The 12,806-nt window shown below is 44.5% G+C and overlaps 1 protein-coding gene across 13 annotated transcripts in view; it reads right to left on the bottom strand.

Moving 5' to 3' along the window:
- PAM (peptidylglycine alpha-amidating monooxygenase) overlaps window positions 1-11,420 on the bottom strand; it is a 281,033-nt gene extending 269,613 nt beyond the window's left edge. For 5 of the 13 annotated variants that reach the window (XM_058536622.1, XM_058536708.1, XM_058536796.1 and 2 more), the window contains exon 1: window positions 11,302-11,418. The gene's annotated coding sequence lies outside the window, so the exon portion shown is untranslated. Of the gene's footprint in view, window positions 1-11,301 lie in introns of all 13 variants that reach the window. The other 8 variants (XM_058536392.1, XM_058536463.1, XM_058536547.1 and 5 more) reach the window with 4 other exon arrangements.
- Window positions 11,421-12,806: the final 1,386 nt, after the last annotated feature.

Raw genomic sequence — 12,806 nt, 5'->3', positions numbered from 1 at the left:
ATCAGTATAATAACTGAATGTACTATTAAAATTTGAAAGAAAAGTTATTGGGTTCTTTTGTTCCTTCTCTCGGCTGGCCCTCTCTGCTCTAATTTATACCAATTTGAAGTTAACAGGACTTGCAGAACTCTAAAATAAGCACATATGAAGGATCAGAATTTCACATGTAACTTTTACCAAGTATTTCATTTATTTTTCCCTATATCATACAGGAAACTAGCTCTTACACACCTAATTCATCTCCTCTATGAATCATTCTAGTAATACAGAACTACAGTCATGAGCCACACAACAACATTTTGGTCAACAATGGACTGCTTGTACGACGGTGGTCCCACAAGACTAGTACCATATAGCCTAGGTGTGTAGTAGGCTATACCATCTAGGTTTGTGTAAGTACACTCTATGATGTTCACACAATGAGAAAATCACCTAAGGACACATTTCTCAGAATCTATCCTTGTTAAGTGACACCTGATTGTAATTTTCCATGTTTGTGACTACCTTTTCTTATATGTGTATTGAATCATGCTGATATCGGTTGAATTGTATCCCCTAAAAAGATGTTCAAATCTTAACTTCCAGTAGTTGTGGAATGTGACTTTATTTGGAAATAAGGTCTTTGCAGATGATCAAATTAAGATTAGGTCATTAGGGTGGGCTGCAATCCAATGACTGTGTCCTTAGGAAAAGGGGAAACTTGGACTGGAGACAGAGAAGAAAGGCGATGTGAAGACACAGGGAGAATTCTGTCTACAAGCCAAGAATGCCTGGGGCTACCAGAAGCTAAGAGAGAGGAATAGAACAGATTCTCCCTCAGGCTCTCAGAGGGTACCTACCCTGCCAAATACATTGATCTCACAGCCTCCAGAACCAAGAGACAACAAATTTCTGTTGTTTAAGTCACTCAGTTTGTGGTATTTTGTTACAGCAGCCCTAGGAAACTAAACATGCCGTGGACTGAGCTGTCCCAAACTTGCATAACGTGTCTGGAAGCTCAAGAAGCCTCACGGAATTTCTGCAGGACACATGTGATTCCACGCTATGGGAAACTGGTGCAAAAAAGCCTGTAGTTTAGATGAGGATATGAAATACGCCCATCTAAAATATTAAAAATAATATCTTGCATTTGTTTAAAACAGATTTTCTGTTTTACTTCATTTATTCCTCACAACCACACTATGAATGAAATAGGGGAGACTTATTATCTTCATCTCACTGACAAGAAATCTGAAACTCAGCGAGTTGAATGTTTTGGCCAATGTCACATGCACACATGGCAGAGCTAGTATTAGTGCCAAAGTTTTTCTAGGAAGAAAGAATATAATCATAAATATTTTAACTTGGAACAATGGTAGCACTTTAAAGGAGTGCTCTTCAAGTGACTGGAGGAAGAAAGAAAAAATAATACCACACAGATTAAGTAGGCTGAAGGGCTCAGTGATCCAGGTAAGATGGAATAAATCAGAAGACACTGGTAGAAAAGGTAACCCATAACTTGTGAACCGGGCCTTGAAGGAAGAGACGGAAATTAGACTAATAGAAAGGAAAAAGGCACCATGGTGAATACATGTAACACCAAGGAGAAAAACAATAAATTATGTGGAAGGCCTAAACAAATACTGGAGGAAGGCCTTCAACTGACTAATGGGAGAAATCCAGAGGGTTGTAATGGGAAACGGGGTTAAGATAAGGGAGAGGCCCTTTCATTGAGCTGATCAAAGGGTCATCTTGACATGACGGACATGCAGTTACCACTGTCAAGTTTTTAGCAAGGTGTGATGTGATGAAGGAAGCTGTTCCAGCAGCGGTGTTAAAAATGGTTTAGCCACAGAGCAACCTGGGATTATGGCTGGTGCAGTGTGTGGCTTTGAAAAACCAGTCATGACTGTAGAGAATATAATGACTCTGTCTAGATGCTTCAAGTTTCAGCTACTAGCAAGACATCCTTGACGCCTGTCTTTCTTCCCTCCCTCCCATATTTCTAGGCAAGAACACAATGGCTTTCTTGGTATTCTTTGAGGGTGTTCCAGCCTTGCTCCAGCCTCATGACTTTGCACTTGTTCCCTCTGCTTGGTAGAGGATTTTTGCATGGTTAGCTTGCCCACTTCATTTAGGTCTTTGTTCAAATGCCACCTCTTAAGAAAGGTTTTTCTTGACTATTCTATACAAGAAGACCCTCCCCTGTCATTCTCCATTCCCTTATACTGCTTCACTTTTCTTTATAGGCCTTATTATTACCTGAAATTATATTTATTTTTTTACTTATTGGTTAGCCATCACTCCAATTAATACATAAATTCCATGAGTACAGGAATCTTGCATGTCTTATTCACTGCTGTATTCCCAGAGCCTGGCATAAAGCTTGGCATAAAGTAGGGACTCACTACATATTTGTTGAATGAATAAAAGAAAATCTCATCTTATTCCCAAATACAATTGAAGTTATTCCCTAAAGCACTTTTTAATCCATTTTCACTGCAACTTCCCAGTATACACAACAGGCCTAGTATATCCTGTCATTTCCTCTTGGATTAATGCAGCAGCCACCCAACTTCTCCCCACTGCCACCCTAGGCCCCCCTCCAATTCATTCTCCTACAGAAGATGTTATCAAAACCCAAATCTCATGGAGTCGCCAGCCCCTACTTAAAACACTCTCCATGATGTGTAAGATAAACACCAAATTCTTATTGTGGCCAGGAAGACCCTACATGGACTGGCCCCAGCACAGGTGTCCAGCCTCATTTCGCTCCACTCGCCCCTTGATTCTCTTCAGTTACTTGATTTCACTCTGCTCCTTTCTGTTGCAGGGCATCTGCACAAACTTACCTCTGCTGTCTGTAACGCTCTTCTTCCCACCCTCTCTCAAATTCTCCTACTCACGCTTCAGACATCAATCAAGTGTCACTTCCTCTGTTACACAAGCCCATAAAACTGTATTGCTCTATTCAGAGCATTTACCTCTGTTTGCAATCATGTGATTATTAATTGCTGTGTTTTTTTCTAATTAATGATTGTCTACATCTTGGACTCTTCGCTCCATGATGGCACAGACCATGAATTTTTCCTCACTATCAAATCTCTAGGGTCAAGAACAGTGCTTGGTACATGGCTGGCAGCAAATAAATATTTGCTGGATAAGTGAAAGAAGGCACCCTATTAGAAACCAAGGAGGTAGAACATCAATATCTAATATAAAGATATAAAAACTCTCCACCAATACTTAAGTAAAGCTGAGGACAAAGATATTAATGAAAATCTGTAATATGATGATCAGCTGCTATTAAAAGAGAAGGAGAGAAGGGAAGCCCAGGACAATGCAAACTTTGAAACAGCACTGATTATAGACTGGAAAAGAATGGGACCAAGAAAGGCTGTTTCATTAAGGAACTAGACAAGAACCAGTTCAAACAATCTGCTAAAACAACGTAGTTATGACTAGGTAATGACAGGAACTAGGTGAAAGGTTACATTTACATATCCTATTAACAACTCCTTGACTCATCAGTCTCTCTGGAAACATTTATCTCTGCAAAAAAACCATTCAAACTTTCCTTCTCCTTGGCATTTTCCTTTATAAAAATTCTTCAAAAAGTCCTTACTCCCCTGGAAAATGTTTTAAAGACATTTCACTGTGGTCGATTAGGCATACAGTAATAGCTAAGTGAGGCAAGGGCCATGCAGGAAATGGCATATAAGAAAAAGAACCCACTTGCTCCTGATTAAAGTCACTCATGTGCAACCTGAAGAAAGGTACACACTAAAAAGTCCTGGGCACCACAGGAAACCTCGTGTTAAACGACAAGGCCTAATTTGTAACGCTGATTGTTACTGTTTTAATCACCTAACACAGAGAATCCATATAACTCTAAATTCTCTGGGGGAAAGAAAGAGCTTATTAGTTTATGTTTATTTGTGTTTCCTTATTTCAGGCTTCTTTTAAAATAAGATGTGACACTGACGTGCATGGAAAGCAATCTGGTATCATTTCCCTTCATTTGAACCCATCAGTGACTCATACAATGAACAGCACGTCACCTGGGTTTGTTTCTGAGGAGGGCACACCAACAGTTTCAACGCACAGTCCAGTTCTACTGGAGCCAGTCTTCCCAAGATGATTTACCACACCCTGCCTGAGCAAGGACAGCACGAAGCTGGTGAAAATTCTGATCTTCAGAAACACAACAGACAGGGATTATTTCAATTTCATGCTGTTTATACAAAGAGAACAGAGGCACAAGGAAATGCAAGCCTGAAGCACGCATGGGAACAACTGTGGCAGACAAAACAGAAGGGGAAAAATGAAAGCACCCTCACTGAACAACTGCCATCACCAGGTTTAGGGGAGGAGGGGAGGGGAGAATGCGGGGGTGGGGAGGGGGATAACCAACTTTTTCCACCCCTACAGAAACAAGATTTTAAAATTCACAATTAAAAAAAAAAAAGACATTTAGCAAAGCAGTGTTGAAACACTCCATGGAGTAAAACCTCACTAATTGAGAAATGTATGCAAGTGACTCAACGTTGGTACAAACCCTAATAGCACATGACCTTGGCTCTCCCAGAATTTACTGAAACTTGAGGAATATTTGTGAAAATAAGGGTTTGTGGATGCAATTAGTAGTGTTAACAAGAGTTACACAAGTTTTCTTGAAATGCTATAGAAGCGTCCAGATACATGCAAACAATTATCATGCTACTTCAAAATTAACACATCTCTTTACAAAAGTTTTCCTCAAAACAGTTCTAAAAGGTAACATCCTCAGCAGGTTCTGGGTTATGTATGTAAGCACTTAAAAATAATAAATTCAATTTCTGAAATATTCTAAAACTCAGATTTTTTAAAATTTCAATTAGTCTTCATATAAGTAAAATCTTACTGCACCACAAATAGGTACTATTTTAAAGTAAATTTCTTCTGGCATACGTAAATGAAATTCTTAATATCTGAAATTTTGTATAGGGCATTTTTAGCCCTGGAAATAGCAGGTGGTAGTATGATTCTTCCATAAGGCCACCACCCTGACTTTTTAAAATTTCTACCACTGTCCTATGTTTCGCTTCTGTTGTAAGGACATGACTAGCCGTCAACCCAGCGCAGGTAAAAAAGCATCCTTCCTGGCTGCAGCTGCTGTTGGCTGGACCTATTGAATGACAGCAAGAATGACAGAATGTTGTGCTTTCCCTTCCCGGTATTGTGGTCCACACCCTCCTCAAAACGAGCTTCTCCCATCTGATAGGGAGGCGGATCTGCTGCTTTTATTGTTTCTGGGCATTTCCCCCCGCCTCTGCTGTATCATTTGAAGTTGTGCTTTAAAGTACTACTTTTTTTTCTTTTTGAGTCCAGTTCCCCCTTTTCTCCAGGCTGTCCTCTTAAACTCCCTGATCAAGAGCCATCTGGAAAGCTTGTTCCTGTCCTCCATCCTTGATGTGAGTTCCGGCAGCACCGCTGGGTTGCAGCAGGCGCTGCCTGGGTGCTGGTGGGCTGGCTGTGTTCCAGACCTTCGCTGTGAATGTGCCGCCCTTGTCCTTTCATGTCAAGCATGGCTAGTAGATGAGGCTGAAGACAGTGTTCAGAAGTTCGAGCTCCTTTGAGCACAGATCCTAATCTCACAGTCACACGTGATTTTGAGGAATGCCATATAGATGTAGAAGTTCTGTTGCCACATGGTCCCAGTCTGTCCAGTCTCCAAATTGACATCATAGATAATTTTCTACTTTTTTTTCCTCAACAGGCCTGAAGTGTACTGATCAAGTGTACTGATTATCCAAACTGAAATATTTCCTTTGTACAAAATAACTGCTATGAACCTAACATAAAAACAAGCATCATTTTTATGCTGTCAAAATCAACAACTTCTACCACCTGTACTCATTCAACAACACAAAAAAATATGAAGCTTTAAACCAGCAACATCCAACAGAACTTTCTGCAAGAATGGAAATGTTCTATATCTTCTCTGCCCACTATAGTACACACTAGCCACATGTGGTCATGAAGCACTGGAAATGTGGCTAGTGAGATTAAGGAATTAACATTTTTTATTTTATTTAACTTTAGTTAATTTAAACTTAAATCTAAATAAACAATGTGTCCAGTGGCTTTTAAAGAAAGTAATGGATCTGAAATTTTGCCCTACTTGCAATCTAACAAATAAGCATTATTTGTTTCATGGATACCGGGAGAAGACATGAGATTCCTAGATCAGAGACAAGGGACTCCATTACTCACAGAAACAGCAGTAGCAGGAGTATCAGCATAGTTGTGCCAGTTCCCTGAAGCCCAGTTCCCACAGTAAGATGCAAAGCAGGCAGGTGATACCTGTGCACTCAGTGATTTGCATTACAGAAGGAGAACTCTGAGCTTCGAGTACCCAAACCTTTTGTACTGGACAGTAAGCCTACCTACTCTTCAGAAGCCTACCTTCCTCCAGAAAGAAAGACTACCTCTATCTTCCACAACTATCTGCTATACAAATGTCCTTGAAAAGATAGCCTGGAATGGAAGCAATCAGTGCCTCTGCTCACAGGACGTGCAGAAACCTGAATGACTAATGGAAAATTATCTGCCAACAGAGCAGGTATCATATACATCTCTGAAATCCACCCATCTCCCTCCATCCTGCTTGAATACCCTGCTTCTAGCCATGCTTATTTCTTGCTGGGACTACTGCAATAGCTTCCTAACTGGTTTTCCTGCTTCCACTACAGCTTCTTCCCGGGCATTCTCCACAGAGTAGCCAGAATGTACCTGGTAAACACAAATCTAATCATGTCACTCTTGTTTCAATCTTTGTTGTCACCCACTGCTCTTAGGATTAAGCCAGCCCTCCCTAGCAAGTTCCAAAAGGCCATGAATGATGTGGCTCTGCCCCTCCCTGCAGCACTTCCCTTGCCTCTTCTTCTAAGATGCATTCCTTTAGCCACACTAAACTTCTTTCATTTCCTTCCGTGCAGAGGTCACAAAGCGGTGGCCCTGGGTTGAATTCCAACTACAAATGTGTCTGGTTTGGCCCACACAATAGTTTAAAAAGCATTTGGGGGGCCGGCCTGGTGGCGCAGCAGTTAAGTTCGTAGTCCACTTTGGCGGCCCGGGGTTCGCCGATTCAGATCCTGGGCGCACAACTACTCACCGCTCATCAAGCCATGCTGAGGCAACATCCCACACAGAAGAACCAGAAGGACCTAGAGCTAGGATATACAACTACGCACTGGGGCTTTGAGGAGAAAAAAGAAAAAGAGGGAGATTGGCAACAGATGTTAGCTCAGGGCCAAGCTTCTTCAAAAAAAAAAATAAAAAATCAAAGTGCCAAAAAAAAAAACTAAACTGAGATTTTTTAAGAAAATAAATAAATAAAAAGCATTTGGGCCATTTCACAGTTAAGGAGATTTACAAAATATGAGTTTTAAGCTCCTCTTAAAAAACCAGGGCATCTGGCAACACTTGGCCTGCTTCCCAACATGACAACACTTGGTTGAAGCTGACTATCTACTGTTCCCTTTAGACAAAGCCTGGCTTCTCCAGGTTGTCACACCTTTCCCTCCTGCTCTCATTTATTTATTTTTTTACATTATCTACCTGACTTCCATTCTAATGCATCATGCTCCATTCCCCTTGGTCTGGAACACTCTCCAATCCTCCAACTTCTTCAGCTGCAAACTATCACTCATTCTTCAGCTCTTGGCATATTCACAAGAAGTCTTCCCTGACCACCATCAACCCCAGTGAGTACGAGATGATGTACTGTATGACACCCACCCAGGTCCCCACCATCCCATCCGTCGGTCTTCTGTGGTTCTCTGCATTACCCCTATCATGACACGAAATCACATGAGATTGTAATTTTCTGTTTACAAGTCTGCATCTCTCCCTAGACTTTTAGGTCATAACAGAGTGACTATGACTGTCCTATATACCATTGTATGCCAGTACCCAGGAAAAGGCCCAACACATCGTAGAAGTTCAATAAACACTTGTTGAATAAATAAATGCAACAAAGTTAGCTAAGGAATGGCTACTACAAAATATTTGGGGAGGGGATGTGCATATATTTATGTTTCTATGTATTTTTTTTATTTGGACCTTTGACATATCATCTCCCCATCCCCAAGAAACTGAAAAAACTACTTGAATAGTAGGTGTGTACTAAAGAACAGGCAATGTGTTAAGCTCTTCACATCGATTAGCTCATTTAATCCTTACAACAGCAGTTGAACTAAGTACTTCCATTATTCCCATTTTGAAGATGAGAAAATGGAGGACTTGGGAATTGAAGTAACTTACCCAGGGTTACATGACTAGTAAATACTTGGGCAGGATTCAAATCCAGGTCCATGAGAACCCAAAGCCAAAATTTTTCACCCTACATTAATATACAAATGTGAGATTTTTAATGTGCCTGGATGATAAGAGACCACACGGGGAAAGGAGAAACCAGAGAACTATTTATCAGGCAATCAGAATTATAGTTCTATTCCTGCCAGTAACTAGTTGGTCAACATTGGAAAAGATGGTCTTATTCTCTACATCAGTACAGTAAACTGTAAGAGATAAAGATGGTCAAAACTTCTCCCAGGAAACTTGGGAGCACATGATACCACCAACTTTATTCAGAGCACTTTTGTTAAGCTACTTGTATGTGGTTTTAATAATTAGCTTTTACTGGCTAAAGGAGTTAAAGGGGTAAAGAAAGTTTCTACTCAAGAAGTTTTCTGGCTTGATATTCATAACTATTATACCAAACCACACAGTCCCAGGGCAATGACAAGATCTTGACTCTCATTTCACAAACAGGAAAACAAAGGTACTGAGCAAAAAGGCGAAGAGTAAAGGTAACTTCACATCCCTCAGCTGCCCTTCAACCCGGCTTGCCTCACCTCAGTGCGTGAGTTAAATCAAAGCTCTCAAAGCCCAGTACTGGTGTGTAAAACCTAAGAAATTCTACGCACATCCAGCAGATGAATGAATTCTTCCCAGGAGCAGGAAAAGAATCACAGATGTCACTGAGTCAGACCAGATACAACCTAGTCTGGTCAATCTTTTCCAGGTGGAGTTCTTGCCCGTCCTCTGCACCAAGCCAAATTTTTAAAAAATGGTTAAAAAAAAAAAAAACTCTCATTAAGAATCTTATAACTTTTTAAGTTAATTTTCCACAGTCAATCCAGGACCCACCAGGCCTTTAAGTGTTCAAGTTTCAACTTATTAAAAATATTACATTCAATCTCTGGAATTTTTTTCTAGCCATTATAATGTAACTTCCTTTCTCAAGGAATTGAGAAAAAATTGTATATGGGCACCAGAAGTTGACTTATTGACTGAAGTTAGAATTGAAATTTCTACAGCTTTTAACATTTGATTACCACATGATACATGTATGGGGGCTTTTCTGAGCTTTCATTCTAAAAATACAGAACTCATTTTATTTCCAAGTATCCCTCCCATTTGATACACTAGAAGCATTTGAAATATTATTTCATAAAACACTGGCTTAGCTAAACTTATTATTTGTTTCAATCTATTAAGTAGATTCACCAAATAATGATCTTAAAGGGCCTTTGATAATGCATTCTTGACATCATTCTACTTGCCATATGTAGCCATTAGAATATATATGATGTTCATATAAAAATATGAAATAAAAGAGAGAACAGTTTGAGGGTTACCAGGGGAAAGGGGGGTGGGGGTGGGCACAAGGGGTGAAAGGAAGTATTTATACGGTGACTGACAAACAATAATGTACAACTAAAATTTCACAATGTTATAAACTATTATGATATCAATTTAAAAAAATGAAATAAAAAATTAGTTTCCAAGTTAGATTCGAAGCCCCTTGAGAACAAGGAACTTTTCTATATCTTTCTATCTTTAGAAGCACAATGCACTGCACAATACAGGAACTTGGAAATGTGTATTAAATCAGGAATTCATGATTGACAGGACTTAGCTATTTAATATCAAGTCTAAAGCTGACTTTCTTAGGCCACTTACTTGCTTTCTTCATATAGTAAATAGAATGGTGCTAACAATGCTTCTTGCACCTGTGATTCTAAACTGAAAATTTACAAATGATAGGGCACATGTCATTTGTTTGAGCTAAATGTCTGAACTTACTTTACTAAAATCAAGGTCTACTTCCTGAGACTGGCAAAGATCTGAAGCAAACACAGTTCTTATTTCCAAATAAGAAATAAGGGGCCAATAAGTCTTCTGCTGTTTGAATTTCTATGACCATAAAAAGATGTAAGGTCCAGCTTAGTACATAGGGTTCAATGAGGAAGAGACGATTTCAGCTCTGAACACTAATGACCAGATCCAGAAACACAAATCTTTTATCCCAACAAAGCTAGTGGTCAAACCACCTAGAGAGACATAATCACATCTCGGCCGAAGGACCTGAACTCAGACGATAAGAACACAGGACGTGCCATCAAGCAGCTTCACAAGACCAGAGACCGTGGCTCAAAATCAAGTAACACACCTAAGTCATCCCGCTGGATCGTCACAACCACCCTCAGCGGTGGGCAGAGCAGACGCACATTTTGCAGACGAGAACAGAGAGGGTCCCAGAGGCCACACAGATGCGAAGGTGACTGAAACCAGACATAAATCCCAATTTAACTCCAAGTGGTGGATACTTTCCATCCCGCCTCTGCGAGCCCCCTTCACCGGCGTATTACACTCTGTCTGGCAGGAGAGGCAGGAAGGAGAGCAGAGCTGGGCAAGGGCGGGAGAGAAGAGGAGAGGGAATTTCCACCGCTTCCCGGCACTCGCCGGGTCTCAGGCACCCCAGGACGCTCCTCCGCTCCAGCCCCTCTCTACCCGCGCCGCGGCCCCTATTTTCCCCCAAAACGAGTCTCCGGGGCGGGCCGGGGAACGGGGGAGGCTTTGCCACGCTTATGGAGAGTTCTCCAATCTGGGGGCAGAAAGGGCGAATGAGCAAATGTACCCACAGAGTGAGGGCGCAAGGAGAGGTGCGAAGGTGAGAAGGACAGGAGGGGAGGGTGACCCCTCGCGAACTGGCCAAGGCCGTGGGGGTGGTGAGGGGCGGTCAGAGGTTGGGGAGTGCGAGGAAGGCTCAGTCCCCCAGACCCTCCCCGGCCGCGGCGCTGGATCCTCCGCGACCCGAGCAGCCCGGGAAGAAATCAAAAACCGCCGCGGGTGCCGGGAAGCGCAGGGAGCCGAGGCAGCAGGACCCCCGTCCTGGCCCAGCATCTGCCCAACTTCCCGAGCCCCCTTCCCGCTCCCCACCTCGCCCTCGCCCTGCCCGCCCCGCGGCGGCGGCGGGGGGGCGGCACCAACCTGCGCGGCCGCGGGCACGGTCCGGGACGGAAGCCGGAGCCTGCGGGCGCCGGGCGCGGCGGGCGGAGTTAGTTGGGCGGCTCCGGCTCCCGGGGCGGGGACAGGCTGAGCACGCGGCGGCCGCGGCGGCGGGGCTCCCTCCTCCGCGCGCGCGGCCCAGCCCGTCCGCCGCTCGCCCTCGACTCCCGGGGGCTCCCAGGCCCTCCCCCGGGGCGGCTCCCGGCCGCCCCCGAGCCCGCCCCGCGCTCGCCGCCTCCGCTCCGCCCTGCTCCCTCGGGCGCGGGGGCCGCGGGCGTTGGGAACGAGGTCCCCGCAGGGTCACCTCCTGGTCGCGCGCAGCTTCCCGGGCTTTTCCTGCGGGGATCGCTTGTCCTGGGTGTTTGGACTCACGTGCGGGAAGGAGGTGGCCAAGAGCTGGAACTTTCGCCCGTGAGCCCTGGGGAAGGGGGTGAAGGCCGGACCTGCAAGTCTCCCTTTGCTCCGCCCAAGTCCCATGTCCCTAAAAGCAGGCCTGCGAGGTGGCCACGCCGGCTGCCCGGAGAGAGGCTCAGGAAAATGTCCGACTCTCCCTCCGCCCAGCGCGGGGCTGGGAGGACATTTCCCGGGAGAACCAAGACCCCTCCCCCCCGCTCCTGCCTGGGGTTGGGGACTCCGGCAAAGAGAGTCTACAGAACTGGCAGACGGGGCACCGGGGTTGAACCTGTGGAAGAGGTGCAATTTCCATTCACAGATACACCCCCGCCCGATCCCTGGATTCAGGGCACCCCCTTTCCTAACCCGGCTTCCCACCTCTGTCTGCACATCCCTTTTTTCGAAAGCTTTTTAAGCCCGCAGAGCGCCCAGTGCGCACACTCTGACCACTTCGCCCGTAAACTGCAGGCAGGGAATCCAGGGGCCAATCCTCTCCCCACCTCACCCCAAAGCAGGAGAAAACAGGGAGCCAGGGATCTGGGGATTTCCAGCCGCAAGGTTTTATACCCAAGTAGCTTGATGCTGTGCGTTACTGGCCCCACACACAAACTGATACGAGTTAAATTCGAGGGCAGGTGTTTGCCACTGCCTTTACCCCCTAGCTTCTTGGGCGTGTTCGCCGCGCCTTTTCTCTCGTCAGCGCCAGCCGCTTTTCATCTCCCCAAGTCCCATCCTCCCTTCCCCCAACCTCTCCAATCCCAGCTCCGGGCACGGATCCCCAGCGCAGTGCCCTGGTCTTTCCAGGCACCTCCTCCCACTGGGGTCTTCAGGTCGGGGGAGGGGGGCGGGGAGCAGGCTGGGAAGAGGGACACTGAAGATGAGGAAGGAGTATCCAGTGGACTGAGGGCAAGGAAGGAAAGTGCGAACGGAATGAGTACGCGGGAGAGAAGCTGTAATGAACGAGGCAAAGCCCTCCAGCCATAGGGAAATTCCCAGAAAGAAAAGCCAATTCCCTGTAGGGAAACCACTGATGCTTGCAGTGGATAGATTGGTAAATTTGGACGCCTCCCAACAGAGTTCCGAGTGAGCAGTGG

This window comes from Diceros bicornis, chromosome 1 (assembly GCF_020826845.1).
Source record: "Diceros bicornis minor isolate mBicDic1 chromosome 1, mDicBic1.mat.cur, whole genome shotgun sequence".
NCBI lineage: Eukaryota > Metazoa > Chordata > Mammalia > Perissodactyla > Rhinocerotidae > Diceros > Diceros bicornis.
Note: the sequence above shows the minus strand (reverse complement) of the source record. Positions and strands in the feature narration are given on the sequence as shown.